Source organism: Eucalyptus grandis, chromosome 1 (assembly GCF_016545825.1).
Source record: "Eucalyptus grandis isolate ANBG69807.140 chromosome 1, ASM1654582v1, whole genome shotgun sequence".
NCBI lineage: Eukaryota > Viridiplantae > Streptophyta > Magnoliopsida > Myrtales > Myrtaceae > Eucalyptus > Eucalyptus grandis.
Window position 1 is genome coordinate 19,901,319 of NC_052612.1, and position 20,281 is coordinate 19,921,599.

The following is a 20,281-nucleotide window of genomic DNA, read 5'->3' on the forward strand; positions in this document are numbered from 1 at the left end:
TTAGCAAATATGTAAAGTACAAAATTGGTTAGAAATTCGCTTATGACATGATTTAAAATTTTGACCTCTTGAATGTAACGCGACCTTTTAACGGTGGATTTTGCGCTTGGTAGCGAAAGTCTTGTGGCGTGACTAATTTGGGCCGTCGCTACGTAGCGATTTTAGTCTCCTACACATCATCGCTGAGTCAGCAATTTCAATGAGCTCATGAGGTTTTACTGAACGGTGGAGAAGGCGCGCCATTTCTACGCGCATCCACTGGCATTTTGGCTGCTTCTTGGATGGAAAGATCTCCTTTCCAACTGTTCCTTCTAGAATTTTTCGTTTTAAAAACACATTTTTAATTGCAGTTTAAGTAACAAGCGAAATTCTTTATTTTTGAAATATTCTGAATAAATTATTAGTATGCACATGGAGGTGGAAACGTATGAGGTCGAACTGAAATTTTTTGTAAAATCTAAGCTTAGGGTTCGACAAATACTGATACTTTCACAAATTTCGTACCGCTGTCGACTCTCTTCTGGGCACGTTCTATTTTTCTTATATTGCTTTAAAGATTTCTAATAATTATTTCTTTGTCATTAAGAATATAAATAGCGAGAACTGGAAATGGAATAGCCTCGGCCACGATGAAGGCGTGGGACATTTTGCCCGTTCAGTCGTTCTTGCGCTCCCACGTGCGCCGTCCGTGATTCCTCGACGGCAGCCAAACTCAACTCCGCTCGTCCGTCCTCTCTCGCTCTCGCGAAGAAGTCCCGAAAGACGCCTGCCGCCGCGTGTCCGGGTCTAAATGCACGGGGCCCCACGCGTCGGGAAGCGCGAAGGAGCCACGTGCGAGTCATGGGCCTCGTGCCTCCGTTGGTTCACCGTCGACTGTTCAAAGGTAGATGAAACCCGCCTCCCAAGGAAAAGCGAAACAGCGACGCAAGCACAGGCTCTGATATTCTTCTTCTTCTTCTTCTGCTGCATGTAGCGACAAGCACTGCGTGCTAAATATGCCTCGAATCTTCCCTCCCGTCCACCACGTTCCGCGCCTTCCTTCCTATATAAATAAACCTTTGGCGTAATCAACCTTTAGACCAAACCTAGAAGCGACCTTTCAAAGCAGGCTCTCCCGAACAATGGCGACCGCTAGACTTTTACGGACGCCGGTCAGGCCTTTCTCCTCTTCTGGGTCGCGGTCTTTTGCTGCTGCTGCTGGCAGGACGACCGTAGGTGCTTAAGCTCGGCGGCTCCGTCGGGCGGCGCAGAAAGGAGCGGCTTCGAAAGAGAGGATGCTCGCAAGAGAACGCCGAAGGTGGTCGTGAAGGCCGCGGCGGTTGCTGCTGAGTCCGAGAGACTGATGACGGCCGAGCCTCGATGCTTCGCGTGGCCATGGATTTGGCTTTGTTTATTGGGAATTCCTGAGAGCCGCGCTGGTCGTTCTGAGAGCGGCTGTGAAGAGGAGGCCGAAGAGGTTAAACGTCCAGTGTCTTCTTGAGAAGGTAATTGACCCCGCTTCTCATTTGAATCCTGTAGTTCGTACAACGTAGGAGCTTGCACAATATCTTGCTATGTACATCAGAAGTAACAAGTGACGATGACATAGATCTGGAATCCTTTCTTTCCCACCTTAATGAATTGGGTGTGATTTCTTGCAGGCGATAGTCGACTGCCGGTTTTTCACGTTATTCGCGGTTGCGGGATCGTTACTGGGCTCGGTGCTGTGTTTTCTGGAGGTAATAACGCACATACGCCTCCTAGTTCCCATCATGCAATACTTGACCAGTTCCTTTCCACACGCTTCCTTCATCCCGAATCGATCTGAAAGATGACGAGGGGTTCCCGATCTTGTTGCAGGGTTGCTTCATCATTATCGAGTCGTACATGGAGTACTTCCAGTCGATGTCGCAGATGTCCCATCAAGGGCACGTGGTGCAGCTGCTTGTTGAAGGCTTAGGTATCTTCTCTTCTATCATTCGGTGCTAGTCGAGTTACACATGCCATCGATGGCTATTGAAATGCATGCAGGCGAAGATACACATCTTTGTTGGTCTGAAACTTCACAAAAGTGATAAATTTAATGAGCAAATGGGTTTACCAGTTCTTACATCTGTATATGCACATGTTTTCATAAACGGACTATAGCTAGGGATCTGGCATTATACCACTCGATCGATGCTTGCGTTCGTTTCTGCCATTCTCGACCCATAGTTGTTGATCTGTTTGGGGTTCGACGCAGATATGTTCTTGGTCGGAATGGCAATGCTGACATTCGGGGTTAAAGCACGTGATGTTCGTCGGGTCGCAAGCCAAACGAGAGAGAGGGCCGTGGCTTTCCGGGTCCAACCTCTTCGGCCTCTACTATCTGACGGTGAGCTTTCCATCCTCTCCATTCGCGAGCATATATTCCAACAAGATATTACGTATGATGATGGTGATGGTATCCATTGTTGACGACAGAATCACACAATTTAAGTTTTCTTGATGTTGCTTGATCAGAAGGTTCCGCCGTGGGCCGAGGCGCAGTCGATTTCGCAGGCCAAGTCGAGGATCGGGCATGCGATGATGATGATACTTCAAGTCGGGGTGCTGGATAAGTTCAAAGCGTCCCCGTCCAGACCTGCTTGGATCTCGCCTGTTTCGCGGGAGCCGTATTCCTCTCCTCAGCTTGTATATTCCTCCTCTCGAGACTTTCTCTGGGCAGTTCTTCCGCTAATGGTGCAACGGAGAAGAAACCACTGTAAAGGACTCGAATATCTTGATGGTCAATGTCGAGAACAAGCCCTTTTGAGGAGGCACATGCGACTTCCACTTCTTTCATTTCATGTGTTCCATTTTTAACCATTTTTATGATGGAATTGTAAACATGTTCTTCTCTAGGGCGATGTGATTTTTTGCCCATATGATATTGATAATATGCTCAGATTTTGCCATAGAGATCTTGAATTGTTGTGACCATGTCTCTCTTCCTGTTCCGTCACTTCCATCCGATTTGATCTATGCAAGAAAGTGGAAAAAGTCACCGATCTCTCTCTCTTGGACATTTTTCTCATAGAACGGTTGAATGACCTAAAGAAAAACAAGTCGCTAAATTAAAGACTAATCCATAAATTAATGATTCTAGAAAAGAGAGTAAACCAGTCACTCTTGAAAAAATATCAGTTTAGGCATTGCCTACTACTGGTGTGCAATTTATGAGTGCTTTTATTTTACTTTTCTGTTTCGTTCACAACATATTAAGGTAAAATTCGATTCACCGGTTAAAGTCATCCTCCACCTTAGCATGTTAGGTGAGATATCGATTAAAGTCATCCTCCACAATGCATTTAAGTTAGAATTCGATTAAATAAAAGAATACATCTCATATATATGTATAGTTAAAACCTTTCAATTAAAAATACATTAACAAATTTCAAGACTTCTTACGATTTGTTTCATTGTTGCAATTGCCGCAATTGCCCAGCACCTATTATGATTCGCTTGTTTTGTTTTCACTCTCAAGACCTTTATTAGAAGTTTTAGATAGAAATATGATTTTATTTTTACTAGATGATCATCTAAAATAATAAAATAATCAATTATGATTTATGCACGATTATAAATTGACATGTAAATATGCGTATAATCATCAAAGATATGCAGAAATAAGGAAAATATCCTAGTAATCCACAACTTTCCCTCGAGGCATAGAAGAAATCAATTAAGTTTTAAAAAATGATCTGTGCACGTTATGCTACACAATGGACTGATGTGACCATTGGAGAAGACGGCTAATGATGAAAATCGATGCTGACAGAATTGAAGAAGAGGGTGACCCAGGACGTGAGGTGTCTCGAGTGCAAAGTGCACGGTCTAGTTTTGATACTAAGATTAGAAAATATGGAAAAAAAAAGGTTCTATAGCAAATCCAGTTAATTAAGAATTAGTTCAGTTGAAAAAAAAAAATTCTAACTTTTCCTCTTAAGAGCCTAGAGGGAACTGGCAATACTTATGCTTAATTGCTTATGTTTTAAAGTTGAGTAATGCAAGGTCCCCAACGTAATTAATCAATAAATTAATAATCTTATTGAAAGGTTTCAGTGCACTTGTTAAACATACCATGTGAAGAAAGCTTTATATGTCCCATAAGAAAAACAAACAAATCCAGTAAATCATATGGTTGCCTGATTTTTTTTTTTAGGGCACTTCTATAATATGCTGTGTGATGTCATCACTTGTCATAATTAAAATGAAACACTGTGATATGTCCATCACTCCTCATAATCAACCGACAAAAATTACTTTAGAAATTCCTCGATTGAACCTAGAAAATTGGCCAAAAGAATATGGTTTGATGGCTTGAAATCATTACAATGAGTCCCGATGAACATTGAAATAATTGGTCTAGCGTAAAAATTGGACCAAACCAATTTGGAACAATTGGTTCAAAGCCAATTCAAATTTGGTTCTAAGAACCCACAATTGTCTAGAATCGATTCGATTCTTCAATTTCAAGTGGGAAGTGCCGATTTTACTCGAGAATCGGTTCAACTAATTTAGTTCTCAATTCCAAGATATAAGTAATGCATATAATTATATAAATGATCTTTAAACTTTGACCAAAGTATAAGTGTTAATATCTTGAAAAATCTCAAACTAAGTACACTTATGACAAATTTACCATAAATTATTTTTGACCACAAAAAACTAAACGAGTATCTTTTGACAAATTTATCCCAAATCGGTATACTTGTGACAAATTTACCCTCGCTTAGTTTTTGTTAAATTTTACCGTTAAAATATTAAGTTAAATAACACATGGCGGTTGATTGATATACCAATTTGGGATTTTACGCTCCATTTGTCATAGTTTACAATTTTGTGATTTTTTGGTGATATTAATCTAATTTAGTGGAGAGGTATATTTGTCACAAATTTATCGGTTGGGGATTTTTATTAATAAATTAGTTTGGGGTAAATTTGTAACAAAATGCCAGGTTTAGGTATTTTATGATCGGTTAGGGTAAATTGTGCGAGTGTACAGTTTTGAGTTTTTTTATGGTAAAAAAAAAATAGTTTGGGAGTAAATTTGTCAACTATACCAGGTTTGGGGTTTTTAGGGTATTAACTCAAAGTATAATATAATTCATAAATTTTTAATTTGTTTAATAAATTATATGATATCTAATATAATCATTTCATCAATTTAAGTTTATGAATAATATTGAATATTTTTATATAATTTATGAACTAAAATGAATATATAGAAAAAGCTCATGAATTACATCAAATAAATTCATACTTCAAAAATTATATTATTAATAAAATTAAAGTTCAAGAACCACGCTATTCAGCCAAGGTGTGATAACTCATTCTTCATATTGTAAGTAGTAACTCGCTCGTGAAGAACGAATCCGCAAGCCAAAACCTCGTTCGGTCGGAGAATCGGAAACGAGCGGCGAGCTGCTCGGTCGTCGTTGCTCGCGGCGGGGCAGGAGATTGCGGCCGGTTCCGAGCGAGATCGCGAAGCCGGAGAGCCGGTGGAGACCGTTTCGTCGGAGCGAGTCCAACTCTTGTAGCGCTCAAATCCCCGCCGTCGCCGTCGCCGTCGCCGTCGTCCATTGCGTGCTCAATTTCGCGCCTTCTTCTGGCGTCTTCTCTAGCCTGGTAATGCTCTCAATGGAGCTCGCAGAGATTCTTTCTTCTTCTTCTTCTACGTGGGTGGTCTTGAAAACAATCAAATTTGCAGTCGATGCTTCGTACTGGGCTAGCCAGAACTGACCGACCGATTCGGTTCCCAGTTCACACTTCACAGGACCAATTCCGGTTCTAGGCTGGGAAACCCATTATCCGATCCCTTCGCTAATACGTATTGCTCTGCCAATTTGGATCCGCAAAAACTGTAAATTCCGAACAGAGGATTGGTGTTTTCGTTTCTGTTCTCACTTTATTATGACAGTGTTTGGAGAAGGTTGGATTTGCCGAAGTTTAATTTTCAGTTCAACTTGATTCGTAGGTTCTTTTTGGAGCAGGACAACTTGAAACCCGAAATCGGGCGTGTTTTTCTGTACTTTGTGCTTGAGTTGTAGGTGGAATGACTTGCAGGGCAACCGTTTGATGAAATGGGTTGGGATACTTGTTGTATCTTTAGTATCTGAACTAGTTGGGATGCTCAAAAGGAGCCAAAAAAGAAAAAAAGTGATTTTGTTTTTATCTTTTCTGTGAATTTTAGAAGCTGGGTGTGTTGCATCCCCTTGGAAATAGTTTGTCCAATGTCTGCATGGCGACTGCTTGATGGGTTTCCCTCCTCTTATGTTGATTTATCTCATTGAAGTTTCAGTGATTGGCGGACAAGCGAAGCTTTTGATGGAGTGTGTGGTCAAGGAATTATAGAGACACAGGTAAGTTTCAAATTGGCTTTATGCAGCTCATCGGATGAAAGTTTTGTCCTTTCTTTCATTTCTCCTTAGTCTTTTAAGTTCTTCGTCGCAGCAAATAAATAGAGGCAGAGTTTAATTTTAGTACAAACTTATGCTTCTGTTTTTGAGATGATCTTGTCTTCAGATTGTGTATGAGTGCTTAGTTTATTGATTCATTCTACTGGTGTATTATCTCCTAACTTTGCTGTTAAATTATCAGAAGCTTAATCATGTATCTGAAGTAAAATGAAGTTTCTCGTTCCACTTTTTAATCAGAACACCTGCTATTATTTAGTGATCTAGTTGGAGGTCATCAATTCATCATTAAGATTTCACTCTAGAATGTTTTTAGAATTGCATTAACTGTTACAATGCAGCTTTAAATTGGGAAACTGTTGTCTTTGATTGTGCTAGACATTCTCTGATCATCTAGTTGATGGATGTCTTCACTAACAAAGCAGTAAATGATCTCTTCAGAAATAAATTAAGAAGCAAATCCAAAGAATTATGAGATATTTTTTTGACTTTATCTGTGTATCATTTTTCCCAATATATGGTTCTTTACCTCTGAATTCCTAGCTCCACTATCTACTGCTATGTCTTGCGTTTCTTATGTACACTTTTAACAGTTTTTGCTTTACTCATATTATGTAGCATGTTGAGGCCCTTGAGATCCTTCTGCAAGGTCTCTGTGGTGTTCAAAAGAACGCTTGAGGATCCATGAGCTATGCCTGAAAAGCAGTCCAAATCTAGGTGATTTTTACAAATTTACAACCAAGAGGCTTGGATATCTGTCAGTCCAACTTAAAATATTAATCTCTACATTGCAGGTGCAGTATCCTCAGAAGTTCAAATATTGTGTGATCTTGCGCAACCAGAACCTAGTTGGTAAAGTGTGATTTTTTTTCCAAATATTGCTCCTTGTTTGTTTGGATGGTATAGAGAAGATGCAATCTTTCTCACTCGATTATCCTTCAGGACTGTTCGGCATGTTGGGGGCTCAATGAGAGGCACTGGTGCTGAACAAATTTCAGTTCTTGTGAGACCCATGGTAGAAAGCAAAGCGAGCAAGAATGTACTTCGTTTCTTTTATGCTCTTGGCTACAAATTGGACCATGAGCTGCTGAGAGTGGATTTGCCTTTCACTTCCAGAGGGCGTTCAGATTACCGTTACTGTATCTTCAGTAAATAAGATGTTAAAATTACATGCGACGGATGAGGCTGTGCCAGTGACACCTGGTATGCAGCTGGTTGAAGTAACTGCTCCTGCAACATCAGAGAACTATACTGAAGTAGTTGCAGCTGTGACTTCATTTTGTGAACATCTTGCTCCGTGAGTTTCTTAAAAATGTCCCATCCTTTTGTCAGCGTAATATGTGCCTCTGTGGTCCTCTCTCCTGCAAGCTGTTAGGATTGGGCTCATCTTATGTTTGATTGCTATATATAATGCATGTTTTAGACTTGGGTTTCAGAAGAAGAGACTGTTTATCAGATTGAATCAGAATAAATGTTTGGAATACTCATCTTGCTTGTCTAAATATATGATACTCCTTTTAAACTTTTGACCATATTTGTCATTAATTGTTTTCAGGCTCTTGCACCTGTCAAAGCCAGGCATCTCAACTGGGGTTGTGCCAACAGCGGCGGCTGCTGCTGCGTCTCTTATGTCTGATGGTGGAGGTACAACTTTATAACAGGATCATAAACTGTACAAGGTTGTCTAATACTACATGTTGCACCCAGAGCTTCTTTGTCATTGCAGTGTAGGTCCTTCCCATGCTATGGCGCTAGTTATTCTTCTCACCTAACTGCATAGTGATGAATCAACCAAGAAGTGAAATGGCACTTTATTCTCATTTCTTGTGGTCCTGATATTGTAACCAACATTCTTAGAGTAAGATTTTCATTAGGTTGTTCCAGCTTAGCTTGATTCTCAATGGTTTAAGCTGGCCATGGCGGTCGTCATGCCCCGTTCTCCTGTAAGTTGTTGATTACAAGTTTTCAGTGATGTTACAGACCCTTGAGACAATCAATGATGATAGTTAACTTCATTTATTGAGGTGGATTGGACATGGATGATCTTGTTCGCCTAGTTGAATTGGTGGTTGCTAGCTAATCATTAGTTTAGGCTGAGGGTATCGGCAAATTAAAACTGCCATACGAAGTGGATAAAATAGCAGTAATATGTATGAACCCCAAATCGTTGCTGCTGCATTCTCATTTTCATCTGTTAGAAATTAATACAGGGTAATTCTCATCTTCATGAGGAAGACAATAGGAAGAGGTGCAAAAAATTTTACAAAAATATGTGTAGCACAATCTTTTAGATTGAACTGTGCATCATCCTGGGATGGTCTGAGACCTGTTAGGGAACTTCAGTTGCAACTTGATATGGTAAGTAGTTGGATCGATGTCAGATGGATGCTTTTCTGCTTGAGCAAAAACAGCCAGTCCGTGGGCGAAGCAAATCCCTGTTCCACCGACCACAGTGAGCTCTTTGTCTGTCCTCATGAGCAACGTGCCTTGCCTCTACACTGAGACTACCGGAATATGTTGCTGTGTCGAAAGTCAGATAAATAACATTAAATGCTGAATGTGCAAAGTGTTCGATGGGGATGATGAAGCCTTGAGCTCGGCCAATGACTCTGGAAGTGTTCTTGGGGCCCTCGGTGAGTGTCGGTGGAATATGAATGCTCCCCTTCTGATCCCACCACCTGCTGATTATATGAGCTCGGGTGCTTGGTTGCTGGATGTACAGAGACAGGGCGAGCCACGGTGGCGACTGGGTCTTCGATTGGCGGTGGTGAGCCACGGGTGAGAACAAGGCCAGGAGAATCACCGTGAGCGTGGCTACAATGACAGAGCCACAGAAGATGATTCGGGGGCATGGTGCAAGGAAAATGGCTCCTATTGAAGGTGATCGTTTTAAGTTTCAGGGGTAATGTGGATCGGTTTGTGTGCAGTTTTGTACACCTTCATCGAGAAGGTTGGGTCAACCTGCTCCTCTTTCTTTGATTTGCACCTAACCCTCTTTAAGAATTCCGCCTCTTTCCAGGAGAGTTGCGATGTGCGCCTCGGATTTCAACAACACAGCCTCATTTTCATTATTAAAACAAGCGGGAATTGTACTCTTTTTAAATGGCCAAATAGGGATACAATTTGTGCTCTCACCTTTCTCCTTTTTCAATTTATCCTTACCTTTCTGGGTTATCCAAAATAGATCCCCACCTTTCAAAATTACGCCTAATCTTATCCAAAACTAGATTCCATTTAAAATAAAAAAAATTGTCATTTTGATTATCTTATTCCTGTATCTTAGGCTCAAGTGTTTATAGCATTGCAAATTAGACTATATTTTCTAGAATCCTCACATTTTCTTTGCTCTCATACCAAAAATTTTGAAAAGATTTTTATTAGACAGAAATGGCCAAATATGAAGCCTGATAGATATTCTCCTTTCTATCATATATATGTGTTCGATTATACACCCTCAAATATCCTCATAGATAATAAAACTGATAATCTTTCTTTCTCTAGGGGTAACATCCAAATTTGAGAAGCAATTTAGCAGAATATTTGCTTTCGTAATGTGTTAAAAAACCCAGAATAAAGTTGAAATAAATTTGAGCGATTGGATCCTTTTCTAGTAATATTGAAAGCTTAAGATGAAATTGACAAATGCGATTTATTTTCTCTTAGCTTATAGTAGGTATAAACTTTTCAGGATAATTCAATCATGTGAATGAGTTAATGACAATGAAAGAAACGGTAATGAACCTGGAAGCTTTCTAGCTAATTCTGTCTAGGAAAAGCTGTTTCCCACCATTACGCATCTCTTTTTCTGCTCACGGGGTCCCTGAGTCTTTAAAGTTGAAATTGATTAAAAGTCCCGCTGCCGTTTGTTGTTTTATCACACCATTCAATTTAGACCATGTCTGTCAAGCAAAGCAACTAAAATAATTTAACTCTTCCCAATTCATTCATCTCCTTCACCACCAAAAGGATTATTTACCAACAAAATCCATACGAGCATTTGAGTAACTTCTTTTGATTATACGAGCATTTGAGTAACTTCTTTTGATTTTCCACCATTAACAATAGACAAAGATATCATGTTTATTGATTGTGACTTGCACGGATCTTTAATTTAAGATCAGAAGATTGGGCGCTACGCAATGAAAGTCTTAGTTCTGTCTTATGATTTCATATAAACCTAAACCACTGACACGGATAAAAAAATAAATAGACCAACAAAAAAATGCACACAAAATTTACGTGGTTCGGTCAATTTGACCTACATCCACGGGATAGAAAGAAGCACACTATTATTATGAACTGAGAATTACATACAGCCGTCTAGATTCAATGGCTCCACTTGGCAACACAAATTCCAACAATCTCATCCACCCTACTCGAGCAGCGACAATTGGGTCTCGTCCCACCTCCTCCGGCCACGCCACAGTGAAGGCAACTCTCATCTTCTAGATGTTTCTGTTGACTCAACTACAAGAAGGAACAAAAGCATTCAGCAGAGCAGCAGATTTTCCACTCCAGATGGGATGAGGGCTAGTTCTTTAATCAAGACACAACTACACTCCAGTAGCCAACCCATCTCCCAGCCACTCTTTAACAAATTCAGTGGCCGCCACATTTGCTGAGAGTAGCCTTCCTCACTGCAATTTTTCACCAGTTCTGAGGTTGGCGCGATAGTTGCATACCAGTGCACTAATATCAAAATTTTGGACAGAAAGACCCAACTCTGTTTTACAAACGCATGCATGAAAATGTTCTTGTGCCACAGAAGCTCTTTTCAAATATGAATTTGAAAAAAAAAATGATCTGTGTCGTAGCACATCTTAGTACAAAGGACATGCATCACGCATGGATTTGCAGAATGTTTGTGGACAGTTCACTAACGTTCAGAGTACCTCCTGTCAATTGAGCCTGGCTCCGCCACTATATATAACACAAGTAAAGAGCAAAATCCCTGTGGGCAACTGCTTGGTAATTCTCAGCCTTGAATTTGGCCTTGATGCTGATATCATAGCATCGATCGGCCTCCTTTTCTTGTCTGAGTTGCCTGATCCTTGGAGTTTTCTTCCTTATCAACAATGCCCAAAAATTGCAAGAGATGATGAAGTAATGAAGGAGCTGAGGAACACAGATCAATGGATCTGGATTAGAACGGCATGAGAACCTAGAGCTGAGGTGCATGCAAATAGAAGATCAGGCTTCTTCAAATAAACAGATTCAGAATCTGCAAGATGACCCTCTTCTCCCGCTTGTCATCCAACGAAAGAAAGAACAGTTGAGAGAGTCATGACTACGTTCAAACTTCAAGTTCAAGAGAGGGATTCTGAAAGGAGTCAAATACAAACATCAAGCTTCTACTGATGGCTCCATCATCATAATCATGGGCCCTAAAGATGTTTCCAAATATGAACGTTCAAGTAAATCTCAACACAGTATAGTAATACATGTTCACAGTCAGATAAGATTGTATCGTGCTTAACCAACTGTCAAGGAAAACATAGGCAAACAAACCCCGCTATGGGATTCAGATCCCCAGGAGGCGATGGAGATACACCAAGACCTCTACATCAGTCTGAAGATCTACAGGAGTAACTGGCATCTCTGATAGTTCTCACGTTCACTTGACTGCAGATAGCACAAATGATATGGCCTTGCAAGGAAAAATCAATGGGAAGGGAACGACTAATAGTGACAAATATTTGGAAATTGTCTCTTGGTCAGAATTAGAGAGCTTCCATATGGCTACTTGGTCAAGGTAGTACCAATCTTAATACAGAACACTCATTGTATAACAAAAACCAGGTTACTATAATGAACAAATAGAAGGGATCAGCAGTGATAGAGGTTGTCAATAATACCAGAAGCTGGACACAAGTAAATACTTCCACATCTAACAGGAACACAATAACCATGCTCGGGGAGCATTTCCCAGAGAGACCGCAACATACTGGCTGGCAGAATCTGTATGACCAAAGAAGGAACATTACTCACTATAAATGGATGTGGTATTCAAGCTCTTATTTTTGCAACTTTGCGCGGCTTATATGCGAATTCATGGAGGGTTATCATTGACTCGTTTTCAAAATATTCGTTTTTTGGTTTAGCCCAAAAGTAATGTATGTGTACCTCAAGATAATCTACTCAGGCAAGATAAAAATAGACAAAATTATTTGAATGCAAGATCATTTTAAGTCAGGTTTTTCATTATTGGGGTGGTGAATTTTTCTATCGACAGAAAAGCTTGCATCTGTCACAAATTCATACCAATCCACAAAATTATTTGAATTCAGATGTAAAACTTATAGACGAATTTAACAATTTTAGATAATATATCCAACTAAATTCCTTCTTGATTATAAGTAAACGGGATTCCTATGACTCCAACAAACAAAGTAAATAGCACTAATATAACCATAGAAAATAACATGATATTGTCCCATTCATGAGGATAAGAAAAAGCATTTTTAGTGACAAGAGTAATATTAATAAAAGGGCACGTCCTGTTTTCCATTACCATCAATTTGATGTCTTACAAAAAAAGGAAAAGAAGGAAGGCCCACAGATAGGAAGGTTGGAAAGTAAGTAATGGTCGGCTCACCAGGTTCTACCATTGCAGGGCCCAATCATAGTCAAAAGAAGAGTTTGATCCTGGCTCAGAAGGAACGCTAGCTATAAGCTTAACACATGCAAGATGAGGTATCAAAACTCCTGAAGATCACCTGGTATACGCTTATTTCGAGGACCATCCATTTTCGACGGCATCAGAAGATAGGGAGAAATGAGTAGGACAGGTTTTGTAAAAAACATCTCCATCAGGTGAAAATCTTATTTACATCACAAGGGAATCAAGGTGATGACAATTAAATAACAAAGAAAAGAAGAATGGCTAATCTCATATCCCACTGAAGCAATTGCCCAGAAGGTAATAAACTCATCCATCTGCATCCAACTATTCATTTCAAGTCAAATTACCAATGAGGAGTGCACCAATGCTACCAATCCCAGCCAAACTAAAGTTAGTATTATTCTTACAGTGACTCTGAAATAATTGAGAGACTCTACAATCAGTAAATCTTCTGTCCTGATCAAATTCCCATAGCAATTGAAGACCAGAAAGAAACCATATCCATATAAAAAGCAATATGTTTCCACATTGTCCAACTTATCAACGATGCATCATGATCAGAACTGAATAAAAACCCCAGTGCAATGACCATCTTAACCAAATTAAAATCACCATTATTTTGGAAACAGGTGAAAAGTTCTAGACATCTTATTCACGAACACTAGAATCTAAGAGAAAAACTCTGGAAAAAGAGGACCAGAAGCATCAAGTCCTTACATATTCAGCTGAAAGTCTACAGCTGGAGTCTTACTGGAGATTACCCCGGCAATGGTAAAAAGCAACTATCTTTGGAACAAAAAACCAGAGCTAGGCCAGAACAGTGTAATGATGGACAGCTTGCTAAGCCCCAACACAACTGCAAGCAGAGAAGCCTCAACCCCTCCCCTCAACTGAGCAACCTTAGCCCTTCCAGTTTTTGCATGCCCATTTTCAGCACATGGTAGAAGAGGATTCTGGTTTCAAGCCCATCCAAGTCCCCAGTGAAAAGTTCTTCATTGGGCACATACCTAGTTTGCTTGTACCACAGACAACCTTGAATATGGCGAACAAGCAATTCATCTCTCTGCCCTTGGTCTGATGTGTTAAAAGCCTCATCAGCACATGACGACAGGCACATTGACAAAGGTAAGTACAAGGACAATATTGGCTATGTGAATGCGATATTCATCTTGTGCTCCTTGGGTCCCCTGGGCTATAAAAAAAGCCTCCCACATTGGACTTTAGACAACCTTGAATATGGCTAACAAGCAATTCATCTCTCTGCCCTTGGTCTGATGTGTTAAAAAGCCTCATCAGCACATGACAAAGGCACATTGACAAAGGTAAGACAAAGGACAATATTGGCTATGTGAATGCGATATTCATCTTGTGCTCCTTGGGTCCCCTGGGCTATAAAAAAAGCCTCACATTGGACTTTATATCTCCATAAAAGTTAAATTCTTAGGCAATTCATGGAATCTTCCAAAAAGGCACCATAGAAAACCATATGTGGGAATAAATATGACTGACATCATGATCAACCCAAACCAGAAGCCAGAAGGGGAAAAATAAGGACTTTCTTATGTCTCTTTCAAGTTCATCAGACCTGAAGTCACCCAGCAAACAGCATCCAAACTAGGAAACTGACAATAAATAATTACACGTGTGCCATGTACGCATATCATGTAAGTCTTAGTTCCTCAAAAGAACTAAGAGAAAATGAGAAAGCAGTCACCATAGAATTCCTTTCAAAAGATATTCACACTTCATCCAACTAATTAAAGCATTTTTCTCTTCCATAACTCTAACAGACATCTCTTCAATATTGCTTCCAATGGATCAATAATTCATGATATGGGGTCCATTATCCATCTAGTAAGTAAGATGTTGGAGGAGAAGTGAAAAAAGGACAGACAGTGTTCAAGTTGTGTGCGTGTTAAGCAAGTGCAACCCCACCACTTCAATGGCTGCAACTCCAATCAACTTCAGAGTCCTACTCAAAGAACATCCAACAAGACAAAGAGACTCTGACAAACATCTAACAACCCAATCAAATAGCTCTCTAATCCACCAACAGCAAACTGTCAGAAGATGATACAACCAGTCCACCCAAGATGAAGGTGAACCCACCTGATGCCAAAGCAGGTTCTACCCCTGAAAATGTATAGGTCAATCCAATTTTCGAAGGTAAAAATAAAAAAAGAGCACAATAAAAAATGGAGCACAGAGAAGGGCAGTCACTAATAAGCATCCTTAAGACCTGACTGATTCAGAAATCCATGCCAGCATAATATGTCCAGTTGCCACTCTAATTTCTGTACCAACAGAAAGAACACAGATAGTGCATATTAACAGGCCAAAATGAACACTATTAGATACTATTGAGATACAAGACACGACCCACAGCCCACTTCTCTTCAAATTCATCAAAAAGAGTAGCCACCCAATTTTCAGAATGAACAACTATCGAGATAAGAGTTTCAGCAGAAATGGATAACCTATTCTCTTGTTAGAGAAATCAAAGATGGCTTCTGCATGAAAGAAATGGCAACAAATCCACCTTCATTGTAGAAAAGTTGTTGGACAGCATGCACCAAAAGCTGTAGTCTTAACAACCTTACATGGACAGTGTGGCATCCACCAAGCAGACATCCATTCTCATAGAAAATGTTTTGGCAGAGGAATAATGACTACTCGATAATGAAAATGCCTGAAGAAACAATATGCAAAATATTAACAAAAAGCAATAGGAAGTAGTAAATATAAGAATCGAAAGCAAAGTTCTCAAGATAAGAGTTCCCACTGATGGAAAATCAGAAGAAGGAATAATGACTACTTATAATGAAAATGCCTGAAGAAACAATATGCAAAATTTTAACTAAAAGCAATAGGAAGTAGTAAATATAAGAATCGAAAGCAAAGTTCTCAAGATAAGAGTTCCCACTATGGAAAATCAGAAGAATCCATTATCTCAACTGAAAAACCTACTGAAAGATTTAATGGCAAAAGAAAGCATGGAAACCGAATAAAAGACCTGGTAATAAAAAATATACCAAATGCCAATGTGGTTTAAAATTTACTGAGGTACTCATGCTAATAAATAATAAGCCACCCACCCTCACAAACCGACAAATCATAACCACCAATGTAAGGGAAAAGTGAAAGGAAATTGATCTATATGCAAAATGCTTGCAGTGGCATTCCTCTTCATCAACTTGGAGAGGGGAAAAAGGTAACTACATTTAATCTGGCAAAGGAAAAACATCTTTATGAGGATTTCCTTCTCCTAGTAGAGCACAAGGATCCTCTTTCCTGGTTTCTATGGCAAAGAAAGAGCTAGAATTGGACAGAATATCATTAGGACAACTTAGTTTTACCAACAAAGCGGAATCATCTAATCTTTTTGCATTATATAAAGAAATGATTGAATTTCTTCATCCATTTCTGAATACAGTATGAGAGGCTAATCATAAAATTGAGAATGATTATGTGTACAACAATTAAATTTTCAACAGAAGAACTTAGTAACTAGAAATTATTCAAAAATATATAGGGAGCAAATTTATAAATTAATATAAACTAACGGTTGAATTACTTCTCAACAAATTAATTAATGTTCTGTAGGAGGCACTGAAATGGGAGCTTTGCAGTGGCTTATCATAAAGCTCAATTTTATAGACTTTCCAAATTTATGATAGCTATCATAGATTAGTGCTAGAGTGAGTCGATGTGAATGGCAGCATAGCTTAGCTGTAATATCAAAGTTGTTTTACTCAAGGAAGAAAAATAAACCGACCAGTGCTGGTATGGTCAATTTCTGTGCCTGACTGAATCAAAAAGATCAACCAGCTGAAATTGAGAATGCACGTGCAACAGACATTGGCATCAACAAATGATGAAATCAGTTTGTTTCTTCTGATAATAAGACTATTCCCAACACTTCAACTGGAATACTGCACTGAGGAGCTACGATGCTATCCAGGGTAAAAAAGATGAGACCTCAAATCTGCTAGGAAACATCCCAGCAGCCACGGGAATCCTCACTTTTGTAAGGCTCCAATTGCCATTACAAAACATTCATATCAGAAAAAAGTGCAGAGACATTTAATTGGCGAAGTGCCCATGTCAGCCCGATAGTTTGTAAGCAAACTTCCAAAAGAGAGAGGAAGAGATGCCAATTCCATAATGCCCATGATTACTAGTTAGCAAACACTAAAAATATCTCCAATTAGGAAACTTGACCGTGGAACCCCACATTTAGATGCCACAAAACGAAAAATCAAGACTAGTCAAAAGAAAATCACCACCTCTCATTTGGCAAATCTCAAGAATTTGAAGTCCATAAAATACAGATTATTAGCCAAGGACATCACTTCCAAGAGTTAGCACATCACGCCCAGACCAAAACATAACAAGTGCTCTCTGCACAATTATGCTTGATTTTTTGTCAACCAATTTAACGTCTTACTTGTGAGAAGATACAAAGTTGCACAATTTGCTCAACAAAGTGAGCAACTGACATAGACAGAAATATGTCAAAAATATGAGCAGAGTTTTACAAGCTCCATACATCCTGCAGGAAGGCGCAATTCTTTGGGAGGTCTTCAAACAGTCAATTTTCTTGGCTCACAAAGCAGCATGTCCAGTGCACCATCTCATTCAAAGTGCGAGCACTAAAGATGGCAAAAACAACCAAACCATCCACCCATGCACCCCCACGAGCAAATTCCAAGCATCTTTGCGGATATAGTTTTCCAGGTACAAAACTAAAGCCAGCTTCTGCAGAAAACGATGGTGATAGAATACGAGTTTGAAGAGAATGAGGCATGAATCCATATAGAGGGATCAAGTGAACTCGTGACCAAGTAACTCTTTGATTTCAACACAAAGCATTATGAAACTAATTTGTTCAACTGGGAGATTCAATATAAAGAGAGCATCCCGAGGAGAGAGCTTCTATGGACTGCACCAAACTTGAAAGAAGAAAGGGATAATCTGCCATGATGTTAGTGAATATCAGCAATCAGTTTCCCATCTCACAAGTATAAGGCAGAAGCATTTGATAAGAAATGCAACAAACAGTCAGGACTCAGTCACTTTCTCCATTAGTCAAGTAGCCATCAATGTGTGCCACCAAATGACCAAGCAAAGAAACAACTAGACTTAGCCTTGAAACAGGATTAGTGTACTTTTATCCAGTGAAGTTGGACATAAAAGATGAGAGCATGACATCATCGAAGAGAAAGGCATAAACCGGCACCCAAAACAAACCAATAATACCTAAATACCTCCAGAAGAAGCAAAAGTAAAGGCCCCAACAAGCTACACAACAAGTAGACTTAGCCTTGGACACAAGACTCAATAGTAGTAATTGTAGTTTTACTCCAGTCACATTCAAAGACAAAGATGAGCAAGACATCGAAGACAGAAACTTGAACTGGCCCCCAAAATAAACCATTTATACCAAAAATATCCCCAGAAGAAGCAAAAAGTAAAAGCTTGCTAAGTCAAGTCATTTCACTATAAGTTAGTTAAAACGGGTCAATACACTTCCAACACAAAACCAGGCAAATTCAGCATAATCTGCCAAAAAAAGGACTCCAACCTACAACAGGAAGAGAACTAGATGTCCATCGCATCTCCCAATCTGTGAAATGAAAATATCATAAACCAGATCTTTGCAGAGTTCATGCCGCTACAAATAATCCCGATAGAAAGATCCAGACATAACTCATCACCTGATCCACAACGAAAAACAACAATTCAGTAGCTCAACTAAACATAATTGCGTTAGATAATAACCTCCTGCCTTCCCCAGCTCAAGAACTTGGATTCTCTAACAGCTTGGATCAATTAGCATCCTCACAGGGTCCATAGTGAGATCTCTAAAAACTGGAACAAGCACCCGCTGACAACTGAAAAAATCCCCGTATAGCATGGAAGCCACTAGATTAGCGATATGATCAGAGGGAGACCAAAACTGAATAGCGTTGATAAACCTTTCTGTATAAAGTGCAAAGCCTTCACCAGCATTGTTCTGAAATAGACCCAGCTAGATGCTTCAAAACTCATGCCTTCAAAGCAAATACCAAAGCAAATGAAACTGATCATAAGGCAAAAGTTTGATATTTCCAATTAAGAGGAAGATGGCTCCAACAATCCTTGCAGAGCCACTGAGAAAGAGTCACTAGAACCATGAATTAATCTGGATGACAGATCACCATTGGTAAAGGATCATGATGCAATTGGAGATCTATAAATTCATAGACCTAAAGAACTTCAACAGCTATGCTTGATGCTTAGATTAGATTACACATACAAAGTAGACGTTCCCACCGTCCATTAGGTATCATAAGTAACTAGAAGGGGAAGTAGACTGAACTCTGTGCTCACCAGAAATGCTAAAACCTCAAATCAGAGCCTCATTCACTGCAGGATTGTTGTATGCCCCTTCAGTTTCACCAATCTAAAAAAAAGTGCAAAATTTGACAAACATGCCAACCAAGCAGCTAGTGTCTGATCCTCCCAGCCTGATCAGCCATATCGCCGCTGACAGTACACACGTAACAACACAGCTTTGTGATGGACAAAAAACAAGAGAATCAGCAGAAAGGAGAAGAAAGGTAAAGAAGCAATGCTGAGGGAAGTTATGTCTAGATGGCTGTCCTGTCATCATCCCCATGTGAGGCCTGATCACATATGCCAACCAGAAGAAAGAGACCTTCTAGTGATGAAAGAAACCCCCACGGTGTACGTTATTAGGAAGCTAAAAGGCAAAAGTACCAGTTCATCTTTTCAGAATGAGATGCTACAGTTTCCAATGAAGTATATCTTAGTTCCTGGCAGAAAATTCTTCATAGTCCTAAGGATCAACAAGAACCTAAAATATACAGAAATTAGGCCTCAAGGTAACACTACAAACTAAAAATCAACACATCACCTACAAATCACCTCATTTGTGAAATGTCCCTGTTAAGAGGATTACAGTAACAGAAGAAAGTATTGTTTGTGGAAAATTATAGGCTAAGCAAAAACCCACACAGATATCTTATTGCAACTAAGGAGATTTAGTACTCTCTTCTTTCAAGTACGTCCAACAGAGAGGCCATCCAATGACGACCAGAGATATCAAGTCGAACCAAAAACCCTCAAAGCACAGTCAAGCTAGTTCTTGCACCCTATCATAAAAGCACGGCCAACATATCAATTGATTAAGGTTGATCCATATACACATTGACAGTGAGGACATCAAAAGAACCAAAAT

The 20,281-nt window shown here is 39.6% G+C and overlaps 1 pseudogene; it reads left to right on the forward strand.

Moving 5' to 3' along the window:
- The first annotated feature begins 6,335 nt into the window (after nucleotides 1-6,335).
- LOC120296023 lies at nucleotides 6,336-8,401 on the forward strand (annotated as a pseudogene).
- Nucleotides 8,402-20,281: the final 11,880 nt, after the last annotated feature.